The sequence below is a fragment of the Globicephala melas genome, chromosome 14 (genome assembly GCF_963455315.2).
Source record: "Globicephala melas chromosome 14, mGloMel1.2, whole genome shotgun sequence".
NCBI lineage: Eukaryota > Metazoa > Chordata > Mammalia > Artiodactyla > Delphinidae > Globicephala > Globicephala melas.
This window is the reverse complement of record NC_083327.1, coordinates 54660040-54679488: the sequence shown is the minus strand read 5'-3', so window position 1 is coordinate 54679488 and position 19449 is coordinate 54660040. Positions and strand designations below refer to the sequence as shown.

Here is a 19449-nt window from a genome sequence, read left to right as displayed (position 1 = left end):
TGTTTATAATTGTTACCTTTTTTTGGTGGAGTTTCCCTTTTATCATTATATAATATTCTAAACAATTTTTGTTTTAAAATCTATTTTTTTTCTAATATTACTGTAGTCACTCCAGTTCTATTTGGTTACTATGTTCATGGTCCACCTTCTATTTTTTGCTTTCAAATAACTTGTGTCTTTGAATCTGAAGTATGAATCTACAAGTAAGTCTCTTGTAGACAGTATATAGTTGGATGGGCTTTTTTTTTTAATCCATTCTGCCAACCTCTGCCTTTTAATTATTTAATCCATTTATATTTAGTGTAATTATTGATAGTGTAAGATTTACATCTTCCATTTTGCTATTTGTTTTCCATATGTCTTAGGTCTTTTGTGTTTCTCTATTTGTCCATTTTTTGCCTTCTTTTGTGTTAAATAGATATTTTCTAGTGTACAATTTTATTTCCCTTTTTTTAAAAAAAAATCTTTATTTTTTAGAGCTATTTTAGGTTCATTAGCAAATTTGAGCAGAAGGTACAGAGACTTCCCATATACTATATTACCTGTCTCAAATTTGCACAGCTTCCTCAATATCAAAATACCACTGTCTTTTCATGGTGTGTAACATATCTTTTTAGCACTGAATAATAGTTCATTGTCTGTATATACCACCGTTCATTTTGCTATTCACTTATTGAAGAACAACTTGGTTGCTTTCAAGTTTTGGCAATTATGAATAAAACTATGCAACTATGAATAAAATTATGCAGGTTTTTGTGTGAATATTAATTTTCAACTGATTTGGGTAAATACCAAGGAACATGATTGCTGGACCATATGGTAAGGATATGTTTAGTATAAAGAAACTGCCAAACTGTCTTCCAAAATGGCTGCATCATTTTGCATTCCTACTAGGAATGAATGAGAATTCCTGGTGCTTTGCATCTTCATCAGCATTTTATGCTGTCAGTGTTTTGGATTTTGGCTCTTCTAATATGCATACAATTATGGTATCTTATTGTTTTAATTTTCAATTCCTTAATGACGTATAATGTTGAATATATTTTCATATGCTTATTTGCCATGCCACGTTCTTTGGTGAGGCATCTGTTCATGTCTTTTGCCCACTTTCTAATCAGGTTATTTGTTTTATTATTGTTGGCTTTTAAGAGATCTTTGTGTATTCTGGATACAAGTCCTTTATCAGGTATGTCCTTTGCAAATATTTTGCAAATATTTTCTCTCAGTCTGTGGCTTGTCTTCTCATTCTCTTGACAATATTATTCACTGAGCAATTTTTTAAAAATGAAATCCAGCTTATCAATTATTTCTCTCTTTTTTTTTTTTTTTTTTTGCGGTATGTGGGCCTCTCACTGTTGCGGCCTCTCCCGTTGCGGAGCACAGGCTCTGGACGCGCAGGTTCAGTGGCCATGGCTCATGGGCCCAGCTGCTCCGTGATGTGTGGGATCTTCCCAGACTGGGGCACGAACCCATGTCCCCTGCATTGGCAGGCGGACTCTCAACCACTGCACCACCAGGTATTTTTCTCATAGATTTTGCCTGTGGTGTCATGTCTAAAAATTCATCATCAAACCTAAGGTCATCTAGATTTTCTGCTACATTATCTTTTAAGAGTTTTATAGTTTTGCATTTTACACTTAACTCTGTGATCTATTCTGAGTTGATTTGTGTGAAGGGTGTTAAGACCTGGGTCTAGATTCTTTTTTTTTTTTTTTTTAACATGTGAATGTCCAATTGTTCTAGCACCATTTGTTGAAAATACAATTTTTGCTCCATTGTATTGCCTTTGCTCCTTTGTCAAAGATCAGTTGACCATATTTAGATGGGTTTATTTCTGGGCTATCCATTCTGTTTCACTGATTTGTTTATTCTTTCACCAGTACCACACTGTGTTGATTACTGCAGCTTTATAGTAAGTCTTGTCAGTTGTCTGGCTTTGTTCTCCTTTAATGTTGCTATCCTAGGTTTCTTGCCACTCCATATAAACCACAGAATCAGTTTGTCAGTATCCATGGAATAACTTACTGGGATTTTGACTGGCATTGCATTAAAGCCTATAGATGCAGCTGCGAAGAACTGACATCTAAACAATATTATATATTCCTATTCATGAAGATAGAATATATCTCCATTTGTTTACTTCTTTTATTTCTTTCATCAGAGTTTTGTAGTCTTCTTCATATAGATCTTGTACATATTTTGTCAGATTTATACCTATTTCATTGTTTTGGTGCTAATGTAAATGGTTTTGTGCCTTTAATTTCAAATTCCACTTGTTCATTGCTAGTATAAATAAAAGTGATTGACTTTTGTATATTAACGTTGTATCTTGAAACCTTGCTATACTTATTAGTTCTAGGAGATTTTATTGATCCTTTCAGATTATAATTGAATACATTGTTGATATTATTATTATGAGCAAACAAAATTTGTAAGATTAACTAAGAATAAGAAAATAAAAGTTTTTACTTTATCCTCACTCATTTCTTTTCTGCTGCTTTCCCTTTATGTAATTCCAAGTTTCTGACATATAATTTTTCTTCTCTCTGAAGAACTTTTTTTAACGTTTCTTGCAAAGCAGGTCTATTGGAACAAATTCCCTCAGTCGTTGTTTGTCTGAGAAAGTCTATAATTCTCCTTCACTTTTAAAGGATATTAGGATTCAGATTTCTTGGTTGGTGGGGTTTTTTTCCCTCAATGCTTTAAATATTTCACCCTCCTCTCTTCTTGCTTGCATGGTTTCTGAGGAGTAGTTAAATGCAATTCTTACCTCTGTTCTTCTACAAGTATGATAGGTAAGATTTTTTTCCTCTGACCTTTTTCAAGATTTTTTCATTACTTTTGATTTTCTGCAGTTTGAATATGATGTTCTTATGAAGTTTCTTTTAGAATCCTGTTTAGTGTTCTCTGAGCTTCCTGGATCTGTGGTTTGGTGTCTGACATTAATTTGGGGGAAATTATCAATCATTATTTCTTCAATTATTTCTTTTGTTTTTTTAAAAATAAATTTATGTATTTATTTATGTAATTATTTATTGATTTATGGCTGTGTTGGGTCTTCGTTGCTGCGTGCAGGCTTTCTCTAGTTGTGGAGAGCAGGGGCTACTCTTTGTTGTGGTGCCGGCTTCTCATTGCGGTGGCTTCTCTTGTTGTGGAGCATGGACTCTAGGCACGTGGGCTTCAGTAGTTGTGGCACGTGGGCTCGGTAGTTGTGGCTTTTGGGCTCTAGAGCACAGGCTCAGTAGTTGTGGCGCACGGGCTTAGTTGCTCTGCGGCATGGGGAATCTTCCTGGACCAGAGCTCAAACCCATATCCCCTGCATTGGCAGGCGGATTATTAGTGCCACCAGGGAAGCCCATTGCTTCTGTTCTTGCTTCTCTTTCTTTTCTTTCTGATATTTCCATTATGCATATGTTACACCTTTTGTTGTTGTCATACAGTACTTGGATATTCTGTTCTGTGATTTTGTTTTATATTTTTTTCCTCACTGCTTTTCTGTTTTAGAAAGTTCTATTGATATATCCTCAGGCTCAGAGATTCTTTCCTCAGCTATGTCCAGTCTACTAATGAGCCCATCAAAGGCATTCTTCATTTCCATTACAGTGTTTTTGATCTCTAGCACTTCATTTTGATTTTCTCTTATGCTTCTGTCTCTCTGCTTACGTTGCCCACCAGTTGTACTTTATCCACTAGAAACCTTAGCATATTAATCATAATTGTTTTAAATTCCTGGTCTGATTGTTCCAACATTGCTGCCATATCTGTGTCTGATTCTATGCTTGATTTGTCTCTTCAGTTGTCTTTTTTTGCTTTTTTTAGTATGCCTTATACTTTTTTTCATGATAGTTAGGCATCATGTACTGGTTAAAAGGAGCTGTAGTGAATAGGCCTTTAGTAATGTGGCAGTAAGCTGTGGCAGGAGCGGAAACATTCTCTAGTCCTATGATTGTTATAGTATTTTTGTGAGCTTGTGCCTCTGAATTGTGAACTTCACAAATGCTTCTCAGTCCCATTCTCTGCATCCTTAGGTGGCATGGGATGGCTGGAGTGGGTTGGAGTTGGGTATTTCCCTTCTCCCCTGTGGAAGACCAGAGCAGGCTAAAGCTGGGTATTTCCCTTTCCCCAAGTGGAAAGGTGAGAGTGGGCTTTTGTTGCGTATTTTCCCTAAGTGGAAGGCTAGGGTGGGTGTTAGTTGTGTATTTTCATCCCTCTGGGTCAATGAGTCCTGATAAAACACCAATAATTTCTCTCGAGGGCAGGTCTTATTAAGAACAGAATGCTCTGGCCTATTTCAAAGTGGTTTCTTTTGCCTTCCCCCGACCAGAAGCATGAGGGGATTTTTCTCTGATATTCACTGTGAGAGCCTGGTTAAGTTTTTGGTGGTAAAACTTACAAAATTGTGGGCCCCCCTATGACTAAGTTCCCCTGGAATTTTTTACTCTCAGACTTGTCCACTCTGAGCCTCTAGCAATTCATCAATTACAGGTCGGATTTGTCTACCCTGGTATTGGTTTTTGTAGCAGTTTCTTTTGTGGTAAATTGAGATTCTCTGTACTTGCCTGTCTGTCTCTCCAGTTTTGGAGGCAGTAGTTTGTCCTGTGATCTCACTTCTCTGATATATCTAAGAATAGTTGTTGATTTTTCAGTTTGTTCAGCTTTTCACTTTTTTTTTAGGACAGAGTGACAACTTCCAAACTCCTTATATGCCATGCCAGAAACCAGAAATCTGGTGGTTTTTAAAAAATACCCATATATATATTTAGTTATTTTATCAGTGGTAGCCTGGGGATTACAATTAATGTCTTAATTTATAACAATCTAGTTTGGATTAATGAATTTAATTCCAACAGCATATAAAATTTGGCTCCCATATAGCTCTGTTTCTTACCCCTTGGTTCAAATTTTTATTATTATAAAAATTACATCTTTATACATTGTGTGCCTATCAGCACAGATTTATAACTATTTTTTATGCAATTGTTTTTAAAATAAGATATGAGAAAAAAATTGAAAGCAAAACATACATTTAAATTTTCTTTTAATTTACTTTCAGAGTTATTTTTATTGATACTCTGTTTCTTCACATGGAATAGAGTTACTGACTTGTGTCCTTTCATTTCAGCCTAAAGGACCCCCTTTAGTGTTTCTTGTATGGCAGGTTTGGTAGTGATAAATTCTCTCAGTTTTTGTTTATCTGGAAATGTCTTAATTTCTCCTTTAGTTTTAAAGGATTTTTTTTTTCTGGATAGAGAATTTTTGGTTAATAGTCCTTTTCTTTCAGCACTTTTAAGTATGTCATCCCAGTGATTTCTGTCCTCTGTGATTTCTAAGTAGAAATTAGCTTTTAATCTTATGAGAAACCCTTGTATATGATGAATCTTTTCTTCTCTTCTTTTTTCAAAATTCTCTAACTGTTGGTTTTCAACAGTTTAATCAAGATGTGTCTAGCCATGGATCTCTGAGTTTATTCCACCTGGAGTATGTTGAGATTCTTAAATGTTTAGATTAATGTTTTCAATCAAATTTTGGAAGTTTTTACTATTATTTCCTGAAATATCTTTTCTACACTTTTTCCTCTCTCCTCTCCTTCTGAGGTATTCACTATTCACATATTGATATGCTTAATGGTGGACTTCCCTGGTGGTGCAGTGTTTAAGACTCCACACTCCCAATGCAGGGGCCATGGGTTCGATCCCTGGTCAGGGAATTAAGATCCCACAAGCGGTGGGGCGCGACCAATAAAAAGAAAAAAAAAGAGGGTGTATTATATGCTTGATGGTGTCTCATAGGTCTTTGAGGCTTTGTTTATTTCTCTTCATACTTTTTATTTCTTAGAATGGATAGTCTCAATTGACCTGTTTTCAAATTTGACTTATATTCTCTATTTGCTAAGACTTAACAAAATACTTTATTAAGTATTTCCATACTTCCTTTTCATTTGTAAACATAGTTTCTTTTAGTTCTTAAAACGTATTTAATATAACTGTTTAAATTCTTTCTCCAGGAATTCTAGTGTCTGGGCTTCCTCAGAAACAGTTTCTATTGATTGATTTTCTTTCCCCTTGTTTATGGGCCAGACAATTCTTGTTCCTTTGCCTGTCTCACAGTTTGTTGTTGAAAACTGGATATTTTCAACAATATAATGTATCAGCTCTAGAAGTTGCTTTCTCCTCCCTCCTTAGGGCTTGTTTTTGCTGGTTGTTTAGTGACTTTTCTGAACTAAATCTGTAAAGTCTACGTTCTTAGTCATGTGTGGTCATTGAAGTCTCTGCTCAATTAGCTTGGTGGGCAATGAATGTCTGGACAGATATTTCCTTAAACAGCTGGAACCAAGAAGTCTCCAGTCTTTGTTAAGGGGTTCTGTGTTCATTTGGAGGCATGCTTTCAACACTCAACCAGGCAATTGAAAACTCTTGCTTAGCTTTTACTTCCTGTTCATGTAGCGCTTCAAAGTCAACCAGATTTGAGAGCTTACAGACTTCTCAGGTCTTTCTTGAGCATGCACACAGTTCTGGGCATGTGCACAGTAATATACATGTATGTGGTCTTCTAGATTTCCAGGAATATGTTGGAACTTCTCAATGTCGTTATGGACATCTCACTCCTCAGCTTTTCCTTTTAGGCTTTTTGGTTAGCCCATTTTTTTTCCCCAACTCTTAAACACCACTGCAGGCAGCCACAAAAATTAAATAATTGCCTCTCATTGTTTTTGACAAATGCTCTGAGGCAAAGTATTTTCCACTCACTGAGCTCAAAATAGATCAAATAGAGACAGCATTACAAATAGAATCTTCCAGGAAGTCACCAGACATATCAAATAATGACAATTTTCTGAGAATGATCTTGGCAGGAACTCCAACTTCTTTCTCCTCCATCTTGTGACTGCTAGGCTGCTGGCTTTGCCATGATTGCGGGCTGTTGGTTTTCAAGGCTACTGTGGAGTTGAAGGGGTTTGGAAGAATGGGAATACAAACAAGTTAAGATGCCACAAAGTTTGCTGTTCTTACCAAGATTCAGCTACTTTTTCATTAAGAAATGTTCTCCAGATTGCTGCAATTCTTTGGTTAATTTCCAGAATTCTGAAAATATTAATCCTGACTTTTTTTTTTTTAACCAGTTTCTCTACTGCTTTTTGGAGGAGACAATTTTCAAAGGTCCTTATTCCACTATTACACTGACATCATCCACTGTTCTGTATTGAAGTAAAGTATATGAACACAGATCCTTAATTTCTCATTGGTAGTTCAAAAGTTTTGATGAAGATGACCATAACCTTGTCAAGGGTACCTAGGGTACCCTTTCTTTGCAAATAAAGATGCTCTACTGAAGAAAGATATCCAGCCTTCAACCAGTAAATATAGCTTTATAGATGCAGCTCCAGCAAATGAAAACTCAAGCAACAATTAAGAAAGAAAAGCTTTGTTAATTTGGCAAGGACTCTTTAAGGGAACAAACTGGAAGGTGATTTTTCACTAAAATGTGAGTGGGAAACTAAACTTGCAATATACATAACTGGTTGCGTATCCTATATTAATGTTATGTTTCCATATATCTTTATTATGTCATCTCGAAAATGTTCAATATATTAAAAGAAATAAAAAGCAATCATTTCAGTTCTTTATGGAAATAAACATACTGCTTTAGAAGCATAATTTGTTATTTTAGAAGAAAGCCCTCATAGCTAAGTCCTTTATGAGCTAGGAAACATGCCATTCTTGCCAAACACAACAAAAATATATTCTGATATTTGGTAGTTGATTGCGTTGTCTACATAGATCAGTAAATCATGTAATGTTTGGGTTATAATGAAGTTCCAAATTTCTGGATTACTTCTTGGAAATATTTGTTCCTCCTATATAGTGTTATTAAGCATGCATAGTAAATGCTTTCTCTTTAGACATAAGAAATATCCTGAAAGAGTTTCAATACACTTTTTTCTGATGGACAGAGTTTATTTCTAAACAGCAAGTTTACATAATATCTCTAAACCATATGTTCAAGGAAGGTTGTGGTTGCATCTATAAAACCACCATTAATATTACAAGGCTAGATTGAAGATATTTTTCTGTTTGAAATTTTAGATCATATTTTATGAATTTTATTATTGTGGAGGAATTTTGTTGCTGGAGGCAACAAAATGTGTAAGAAATGTGATAGTAGAGCTTAGACATGGAACATTCTGTACTACTCTACAGTCTATCCTGACCACATCACACTCTCAAATGAGAATCCTAATGATGTGCCAGACACCGTTCTAAATACTTTTGCATATAAAACTGTTCTAAACACTTTTATGTATACATAGGTTACTAATTGAATTCACATTTTACATATGAAAAAACAGAGTTACAGAAAGGTCAAGTAACTTGCCCAAGATCACATAGTTAAGTAAGTGGTTATGTTAAATCTACACTAGCACTGTTGAATAGAAATATAATGTGTATTCATCCAACATTATTTATGTGGCTATCCCAGGAAGCTTCACTTCTTCGACACATGGTCCACTCCGTAGGGTTTCCCCTGAGTGAGTGATCAGAGCAAGCCCAAGATGGAAACCATAGTCTTCTGTAACCTAATCTCAGAAGTGAAATACCATCACTTCTGCTATATTCTTTTGATCAGACAGACACATGCTGGTGCAATCTGGAAGGGGATTGCACAAAGGTGTGACAACCAGGTGGCAGGGACAGGAATCATTAGAGCCATCTTAGAGGCTACCTAGCACAGATATTTTTAAAAGTAAAAAAAAAAAAAAAAAGTGAATTAATTTTAATAATGTATTTTAGGTAAAAATATGTATCTAAAATATTATCCTTCTAATATCTAATCAATAGAAAAATTATTGAGATATTTTACATTCTTTTCATGTTAAGTCTAAAACCCAGCATGTATTTTCCACTTACAGCACATATCAAGTCTGGCCATGCAAATTTCAAGTGGCCAAATTTCAAATGCTCAATACAGTGCTCCAACTGTGGTACTGTATTGGAGAGCACCAATACAGATCTAAACTGTTCCAGAGTCTGTGCTCTGAAGCACTTCTTGCTTAATCATAGAAAAGAGTGAGATGGTCTTTTTGTCAACCAACATCAGTGTTATAATGGGGATCCACAAATCCCCTGGATATGTGACATCCTTTCTAACTTTCCTGTTATATGCAGTAAGCATTGTAATGTTAAAAAATCTAAATTAATGCTACTTCTAAATAACATGACATAGGAATTTTTAAATGAATGTTAGAAAATTTATTAACTATAAAATTGCCTTCATATGTTTAATGGATTTGAGTCATGCTTTAAAGACAAACTTTAGGCATTGCTTCCTACATAAATTAATTTCTACCAGATAAATGGAAAAATGGACTTCATCTGTCAAGAGGTCAAGCCATCTTTAAGTAGCCTTGCAGCTGCCAGGCCAACTTGCCACACTTCATAAATTAGATTAGTAATGAAACAATAAGCCCATATGAATGTAGTAGTTGATTCCTCATGGTACAGCAGACAGCATGAGCATCGTGCTTTAATGGTTCCCCTTGAGCCCCATCTCCCACGGGTGAGATAGAACAGGCCAGGTGGGTGCCCAACGCACAGTGGAGGAACACTGAGTTTAGGAAATCCCCAAAGTATAAGAGGCTGATGGCCAATCTGCCATTCTTTGCCCTTGAAGAAAACATGTCTTTGTTACCTTGGGATGTAAGAAAATCTCCTTGGAGGAGAGGAGGGAGACTTTAGTATCCTAAAATGCCTCTCAGGAAGGAGATACTCCCTATCATTGCCATACTGGTCAGGAAACAAATATTTTACCTCCAGTTTCTGAGGCATGTAGAAATGCTGTGGAGGATTATCTCCCAACGTATCTATATCCCTTAGCAGTAAGACTGTTTCCAAAATCATTTTAATTATAAATGTGAAAAATATAGGAAAGTAGTAAGAATAACCAATGACAAAATTGGATTAATAATATAATTATTTCTTCAAGAAATTGATTAAGTTTAAATGATTAAAATTTATAAAACTTGCTCCTTTATGCATGGATACCAAAACACCTAATACATACAGAATGTATGTACATTCATACATTAAATATATTTAATAATAATTCACTTAAAATTCAGAACGAATTTTCTCATTGTTTCATTTGGGAAACTATGTACTTAATCAATCGAAAACATGTAATATTATATTCAGTGGTGATTTATTATATTTCATGTACCGTTGAAATGACTAAATCTTTCACATTTAGCCATTTTGTGATTGTAGCTATTTTTTGACTATAATATCAGTTTATAAAGGGACCTGATAGGAAAATTATGTAAAAATACTTAAAATATATTTGATAGCTTTATAGTAAATAACTTTTTGTCTTCTGTTTTTTAAATGACTTATGTTAAAAGAAGTAAGCTACAGGGCAGAATTTGTTCTTATTTTTCCATCTGGTTGTTATGATGACACATGATTCAGAAAAGCCCTAAATAGGGCTCCCTGCTTTTTGGACAATTTTCTATTCAAGGAATCATGGACCATTCTTCCAAGTTTTCTCGGTCAACCTCTCTTAAGGCATCTCTTCCCCACTGTGCTCACTTAAGCAAAATAGATTCATCTATGCTTATTATACAAAATATTTTCCTAGACAAAAAGGGGTATTCTGCATATACGATGAAAGAAAATGTGGAGTAATCTAAATGCACAAAAATTTCAGACTTTTACACTAATTTTTAGTTCCATTTTTTATTGGCCTATGTTTTCTTCTCTTCAGTACATGATCAGATTTTTTTTCTAAGTCTTTGGTCTTTTGATAACTAAAATATATATTATCTGGAACACAAATGGACTGCAGTTATAGGTCAAAATGTTCTTTTCACCCACCCATGTACATTTGAGAATCAGAACAGAATTCTGTCAGAAATATCATTTTAAAATAGGCTTTTCTACAACTGGCACTGTTCTATAAGTTCTCATCCTATTAATATTTTGTGCACATCTTCTAAAAATCTATCTCATCACTTTTTGCTCTTACCATCTCCTTATCTTTCATGCACAATTCCTTCAAAGCTCTTTATGATGTTGCCTCAACAGTATCACCATGGAGGAACTCTCATGAGAGGAACCAGACTGTCCAAACAAATTGTCTACTCGGTCTTCATTTCCTGAAGTGGACATTGGCAAAACACGTTACTGTATTTATACATAATTACGTATCAGAGATTTAGAAGTTCTGTCATTGGAACAAAAGATTTTTTTCAGTAGACTTTATTTTTTAGAGCAATTTTAGGTTTTCACAACAAAATTGGCATAAAGTACAGAGATTTCCCATACCTCTACATATGCACAGTCTCCTCCATTGTTAACATCCCCTACCAGAGTGGTACTCTTGTTACAACTGACAAATTTACCTTGACACCTCATAATCATTCAAGTTCTTGGTTTACATTGTAGTTTACTCTTGTTGTTTTATGTTCTATGGGTTTAGACAAATGACATGTATCCACCATTATGGCATCATACAGAGTATTTTCACTGCCCTAACAATCCTATGTGTTCGGTCTGTTCATCTCTCCCTCACAACCCCTGGCAACCACTGATCTTTTTACTGTTTCTGTAGTTTTGCCTTTTGCAAAATGTCATACAGTTGGAATCATAGACTATGTAGTCTTTTCAGATTGGCTTCTTTCGCTTAGTAATATGCATTTACAGTTCCCCTATGTCTTTTCATGGCTTTCTAGCTCATTTCTCTTTAGCGCTGAATAATATTCCATTGTCTGGATGTACCACAGTTTATTTATCCATTCACCTACTGAACGACGTCTTAGTTGCTTCTAAGTTTTGGCAACTATAAAGCTGCTATAAACGTCCATGTGTAGATTTTTGCATGGACATAAGGAACACAACTTTTTGAAGTTGTAAAATGTATTGATTTTTCCCAAATTTACCAATGCCACATCTATCTTGTAGAAAATTAGAAAAGGGAAGAAAATGCAGGGGTGAGAGCATAGCTCCCTATAATCTCATCACCAGAGCTATTTAGCATTAATATTTAGTTTCCTTCTATTGTTTTCCAGTAGTACACCTACACACATACAGACATGTTTTAATATAATGAGAAGTAAGCCTATTTCTGAGGACTTGCCTATGTCATTAAATATTCTTCAAAACATAATTTTTATTTTCTGTATAATAGTCCATCATATGCTTATACCATAATTAATAAATCCATTCCAAACATGGTCATTTGTGCAATTTATGCTATAATGAACAGCCTTTTAACTGAAGTTTTGCCTGCATTTCTGATTATTATGATAATTTCATATACATAAAATTATGACTTCAAAAGTAAAAATGTTTTTAAAGCTTTTGATGCATATTACCAAATCACATTCAATAAAGATTTTGCCAATTTACATCCCACCAGGAACTAATGACAGGGCCCATCTACCTGCTTTTTTCAAGCTATTACTTAACTGTCCATCCTTCCTCACTCCCACTTTTTAAATTAACAGCTTTATTGAGCTATAATTTACATAACATAACATTCAGCTGTTTTAAGTATACAGTTTAAGGGTTTTTAGTGTCTCTGTCTCAGGTTTTTTTTTTTTTTAGCGACATGAATTTAAATAAATGAAAAGAGGTAATTGTTAAGTGCTTACTACAAACTTTGGGCTGTAGAGGGTACTCAGTGATTGTTAAATATCTTTAAAAAACTTTAGAGAGGTTTCTTTGTTTCATGAGACCCAGCATGGTTAGGCCTCTAATGTTCTCATTTCAGCTCTATCTTCCTTATTATGAAAATAAGTTCTTCTGGCCTTTGGGGACAGCTGATCTGTTATGCTTAGTTTTTGATGATGGGGTAAATTTTCGTCTTTTTCTAACATATTCTGTGTCTTTTTGTGGTACTTTATTGGGAAGTTAGAGACTGTCACGTCTAGGCTGCTAGACAGTTGACATTTAAATCCCTCTTGATCAGATATTAATCATATGAAGCTCCAATTTGTTTATCTGTAGTGTCTAAAGTGATCAACAACAGCAAGTCCAGTCTCTCTGATCTTTCCTGCAAGCTATAGTCGGGGCATATTTCTGAATAGTCTGAACTAGTTCCAAAGGCGTTACCTGCGCCAGATCTCTCAATGCTCTAACAAGACATCTCAAAAACTGCTCTTGAGCTCTTGCTGACTAAATACCCAGTCAGATCTTCTGTATGAGGTCCAGCAAACTGTTTTCCAGACCCAATCCAGTGGAAATGATAGTGGGCTTGCCATTTGAAGAGTTATTGCCAGTTTCAGGTGGGATTTTCAAATTTATGTTACTCGAGTTAGTTTTTTGGTTGCCTAGTAATATGGGATCAAAAGGATGTGCTTAGGAAGAAAATGTTCCTTTATATATGCTGGCGAATTTAGGGAAAAAAAAGTTTGGTTTTCTTTATTGTGCAAATCAAAATCTATTTAAATCTTAAGCTCTGAAATCCATTTAAAACTTACGGTTACATTGGAAAATTACCTCTCTTCCTAATTTGAATTTAATGTAAACTGATTTTTAATTGTTTTGCATAACCATGGGTAACAGATTTTTTTGAACACTGCATGGTAAAAATCAGCAAATATGTCAGACAAAGCACAACATTAAAGGAAACACCACAGCATATGTTGACAGTTATAGAAGAATTGCTGCTGTTTTCACCCTTCACACCAGAATAATTTTTTCAATATTTACCTCCCATGTGTAGAGAGGGAAACATATGGGGTTTTATATAATCATAAGCATAAACAGGTGGCTACTTAGGTACATTTAATTTGCAAGCAACATCAATACTGAACAACGCAATCAGCACCACATGGCTCCCAAACTCTTTCCACTAACATTCCATTAGCAAAATTAAGATCATTAAAATAGAGGGAGGGTATACTCCTCCCTCAGTTGGCTTCAACTACCCTTCAGAGCCATGAATAAAACACATTTTCAAAAATGCCTTGGCATTTTGCTGCTTCTTTTGTCCAAGGGAACTTCAGCAACTGTGTATAATGTATACCTTGTGAATAACTACAACCAGCACAATATTTGCATTTAAAATGTGGTTACATCTCCCTATAATCTGCTTATTATGAGCATAAAATTTTGGTGGTTAAATTCTAAGCAGTTTATCAAAGCCTGGAGTCAGACAAATTCCTCAAAGCCACCTGGAAATATTTCCCCAAAGGCCGTGCACCTAAAGAGGTCACCTGAGGCTCTTTTCCATAATCAAACACTCTGGCAAAATCTGTAATGGTAGCTGGGAACATTTTTTGCTCAGCCTGTGTCAGATACTGAACTGTGGATTCTACATATTTTGTCTCATCTAATTTGATCCAAACTGGATCCTCTTTGGCCCTGTAAGTATTCATCTCTCTGATGTTATAACCATCCTACAATGGCTTAGAATTCCAGAGTGAAAGAAAATGGTATGAAAGAATAGCTATTATTTCTTGTATTTTGCTTTTTCAGTGCTTGCTCTGTGTCAAGTGCTATCTAAGCATGTTACATGTATTGACTCATTTAATCATCACAATGACTTTATGAGGTAGGTGAAACAATCTTCTCCATTTTATAGAAAAGGAAATTATAACCCTGAGAGTTTAAGTTCTCAAGTTTACACAGTGGGGAAAGGACTAAGGCCAAACTTAAACCCAGGTTGTTTGAATCAAAAATTCATACTTTTAACCACTTCACTTTCCTATTGGGATAGTAGTGTGTTGCTGGGCCTGAAAATTCTATTGCCTAAAGTCAGCACGAGCCAGGAGTAGTAAATGTGTGATATTTTGACGGTCTCCTAATAAAGCCTCGTGAGAGATTTGGGAGACCTAATGTCTGTGGGCGTTCTTTCCAGTCCTGAAACCTCTATGTGTCTTCTCCTAACATAAGGGGCAGTGCTCTGGAGAACTGTAAGAGTCCAGAGAACTGTGCTCTTGCCAAGGTTTATGAGAAGAAGAATTTCTGACATCTTCTCGCCTCATCCTAGGTCTATTACTCATTCTCACTGCTTAGGAGAGAGAAAGGTTTAACATGAACAAGGATGTATGGCACTTTTAATAGTAAAGCCATGATTATAACAGAGATTTATGCATTGATATCAAATTATATCATTTGATTTCAAAGTCTAACATTATTAATGTAAATTATTTGTTAAATATCTCAAATGTATTAGATATTGCATATCACTCCTTTCAAGCCTTTACTGGGAAAATAAAGGTTTTTTTCATGCAGTGGTTGAACCATCGAGGTAAAAATGAATCAAAAGATTTTACGATTTATTCTCTTTATCGCCAGGTAAAAGAACTATTAAAAATTGTTAATAGCTATTATAGATCATTCTGGTTTCATTATACATGTAAAGACATTCACATGTAGGAATTCTACAGCCACACTTAGCATCTAACACTTAACAAACTTGGTTACCGTCTTAGATATGTCTTCTCCCCCTGCTAAATACTCCATTAAATTACTACATAAAATTTTCTTATGAATTTGACTTTCCTCACATTCCTTGTTTCTGCTCTTGGAGACTTCTGTCAAGATTGTTTGAATCACTCATTAGTTGATGATTTTCAATAATCTCAGAAATCTGGAGAATTTTCTCACAGTTTGGACATTATTATTATTATATGTTTCATTACTTTGCTCAAGAATTTTGAGTTTTTTGCTTTGATAGGGTATTTCATGCATCTCGTTTTAATCTGAAGTTAAATAGAGATGCTTGAGCTAAGATTCTAGTCAAAATACCAGATTTGGGATAGTCTTGAAGAAGATAGTTTTTGTAGGATGTGCTGACCTAAGAATTGTCTTGGAAATGTAACAAAATAATAGGAAAATGTGGAATGAGAAACCTATATAGGCAAGTATAAAATAACAAGGATGCTTAGGAACTTGATTGCAGGACAAAGTGCCATTTTAAAGAGGCAGAAGCATACACTCACAAAAATAAGTGAAACACACTTTGCTTTATTGGCAGAGAGACAAGACACATGATCAAAAATATGTAGCAGTCTGATTTGTCTCTAAATCTTCTCCTTCACGTAGCTCAGTCCATTAGAAATTTTTGAGCAGTATCTCAAATATTTATGTATTTATTTAAAATTATGGCAGCTATGCATATATATGCATGTGTATTTGATGTGTTGTTCATCTGTATCTCAAAGGCAAATTTCTTTATGATGATAGTGGATGTGAATCCACATGTTGATAACTTTAAAGTGTTAAAGAAGTTTCAGCCACTCTTCATATTTTATTAGACGAGAGTGTCATTGTTTTATTTCATAATATATCTAAAGAAGAGATTGAGTGAGAGTAGAAATGTCGACTTCATCCTTGTTTTTGTTCACTTGTGTTTATATTAGTTTTATTTTCAATACATGATTTCTTTGCAAGAAATGTGTGAAGCCATTTATCCATTTTGTGAGATTTACTTTATTTAAAAACTGTGATAATGTATTCTGGAAACCCACTTACATATGGCCAGGTGGTCTGGAACACACTCAAAGAACATGATCTTGTGGACAGCACTGTCAACTCCTTCAGCTTGTGCAGTTCCCAGGCCTCCCACATGCCTGTACCTCCAGGCACGTGGCCATCTGATGAGGAGATGAGGCTAGTGCCAATCAATGTCAAATATCAGTGAAGTTCACTTTCTTATGTTGCTCGTTTTAAAAAGTTCTAAGAATTTCTGCACCCAAAAGGAGGGTGAAAGGCTGGACAAACAATTTACGATTTACAATAATAATGAAAGGCTTAAATATGTAACCATGTGATTAAGCCCTTGAGCTTTAGAGACACAAAATCCTACTTGTATCTTATGAGCTGTGTGATGATAGAGAATTTATGGTATCTCTTCAAACTTTCCTGTGGTTATTTGTGAAGTGTTTGTTTTTTATTTCTAGCTACCTCATATTGTAATTTGGAAAATTGAATTCTATCAGACATGTAAATTTCCAGCACATTCTAAGCTGCTAATATTTTAATAATCCTAATTTTGATAATATGAGAGGAAGATGAGAATTAGTACATAAAGTTCACTCTAAGATTCCTTATCTCAGAGATAGAGGGAATATATTTGGTTGGAACTGTGAAAGCAAGCTAGAGATTAGACAAAGAGAAAAGACTGTGAACTCTTTTCACACATAACATCATACACAATGATCTTATGTATATAAATAGTATTGTGATACACAGGGGGAAATTTTAATTTTTTAAATTACTCCCTATTTGTGTTAGAATTGATGAGATAGAGAAAAATGTAGAAAAAAATCTGATGAGTGTAAATTCTTCACTCTGAACCAGGAAGTTATTTTTGCTCTTCTCATACTGGAGGGTCTGGAAAGGCTGACCAATGCAAAGGGAGGGCCAACCTGTGAGACCCACATACATATCTTGTGAACTGGAATAAACATGTTCTCATAGGAAATGTCCTTGTAAGTCATTTGTGTGACAGGGAGGTGGCCTGATGTGGAGGTAAGATTATGAGACTTGGATTTAAAAGGTCTGGCTTGAGATTCCATAGCCACGACTATGAAAATCATGACCGTTTTTATATCCCCCAATAATAATATTTGTTTTACTGTTCTTGAAAGAATATAAATGATGCATATGAAGAAAATTATTCAAGCTTGTAACGTTTTAAGCAAATTTCAATTGTTACTCTTACTATTAATAATAATGATTGCAGATCATTAAGAATTGGATAAAAATATAAACTCCCCAAAAGCCTGAGATTCAGGGACAAGATCTTAAAGATTAAATTTACTTATTGACTATTTTTCAACAGATCAACTAATTGCATTTCCTTATAATTTTTGTTTCTCAAGTAACGTACTCCTTATGAACAATTTCTCCTAGGTAAAAATAACACTAATATCCATTTTAATAGGTGACAATAAATTTGGAAATAGAAATCTATTTTCTTTCTGCTTTTTAACTTACATTGTGAGGATTACATATTGGCTTATTTTATTATCTCTCTAATGATCACTCAGCTCCTGAAATATGTTTTGTTTTGTGTTTTGAAAAAATAAATTATATTTTCTCTTGTATAAAACTATTATAACACTCTGAGAAAAAGATGGAGAAAAAATTGGTTGAATTTAAAGCTGATCATATCTATGGTGCTATAGTTTATTCTGAAATTAAAGTTCCAGTATGACATCATTCACATATATATGTATATATACATATATAGCTGTATATACTTGCCCTAGTTTATATGGTATCGAGTGGCTGTTTGTAAGAAGGGACTCTTTGGACTGGCTGCAATAACATATAAAGAAATGTTAATAAAATATTTTTCCTGTACTCTGCCACTTAGCATGCTAAACTGTGTCCTTAATCATCTCCTAAGGGAAAACACACAGATTTCTTAGATAGATTTTTCTTGCAATAGAGACATCCAACAAGACAGCTCTGAAGTGTGTGATTAACTTGAAATAATAGTGGCCCTTAGGGTTTCAGGCTTTTTCTACTTCATAACATTTTGGGTCTGTTATTACCTTAGGTGAACCCAATTCCCCAGGAAAGAAGATGCTGACTTAATTCTTCTGTGACTTATGTCATCAATATAGCGAGGATAGAAATGAAACCATGTTTCTCTACGCTTATGAGATTCTAGGTAGCTATTATTTAAACTTATTTCACAAAAACTGCTGAATTTTTTATACCCTGATGATGACTGTGGACTCTTAGAAATAAATCTTCACATGGAAACAAATGAGATTAAACATGTGCATGCACTTGCACACGGGCACGAGCGCACACACACACACAAATTCAGTTACTGTGGAGAATTCGAAAGTACTATTTTATTGGATTTTCCCTGATACAAGACATAATAAAATAAGAAGTTCCTTCAAAGTAAATGTTTCTTTGCCTTACTGTCTTCAAGCACACTATGCAGGGAATGAACACTATTCGATTTATAAAGGTTTTCAGGACAGATTGCACATGCTACCTTCCTCAGCCTTTGCCAGGATTGTATCACCCACTTTTTCAGGACATTTATATTTAAAAGTAACCAAAATCCTGTATTTTTTTTCATTTGAGCAAAGATCGACTAAAAAATAACATCATAAATCTTTGTACTATAACCCAAAATACACATAAAAGACATTGTAACCTGGTTAATAATAATTTGATACATAGATAAATTTAATTGGACTGTATTTTTGACTAAATGAATAAATAACTTTTACAAGCTATATCATTCTAGTAGAATTCTTTATACAGTGCCTTCTTAGTGTATGCTATTATATAATAATTGTCTTAATTTACTTTGAGGTTAACAAAGCAATTACCTAATTTTTCCTTTGTTCTTATTTTCTCTGGAATTTATTAAAATGTATTCAGTAAATAAATTTCTGAAAGTGCTACAAAACACATGTGCTTATAAAATAAAAGCAAAATAATTCAAAGAGGAGAATGAAACTTAAACATGCAAGCA

The 19449-nt window shown here is 34.5% G+C and overlaps 1 protein-coding gene across 1 annotated transcript in view; it reads left to right on the top strand.

Annotated features, from left to right (window-relative positions):
* Positions 1 to 19449, top strand: part of THEMIS (thymocyte selection associated) — a 157719-nt gene that overhangs the window by 36415 nt on the left and 101855 nt on the right. The gene's annotated exons all lie outside the window — the stretch shown is intronic.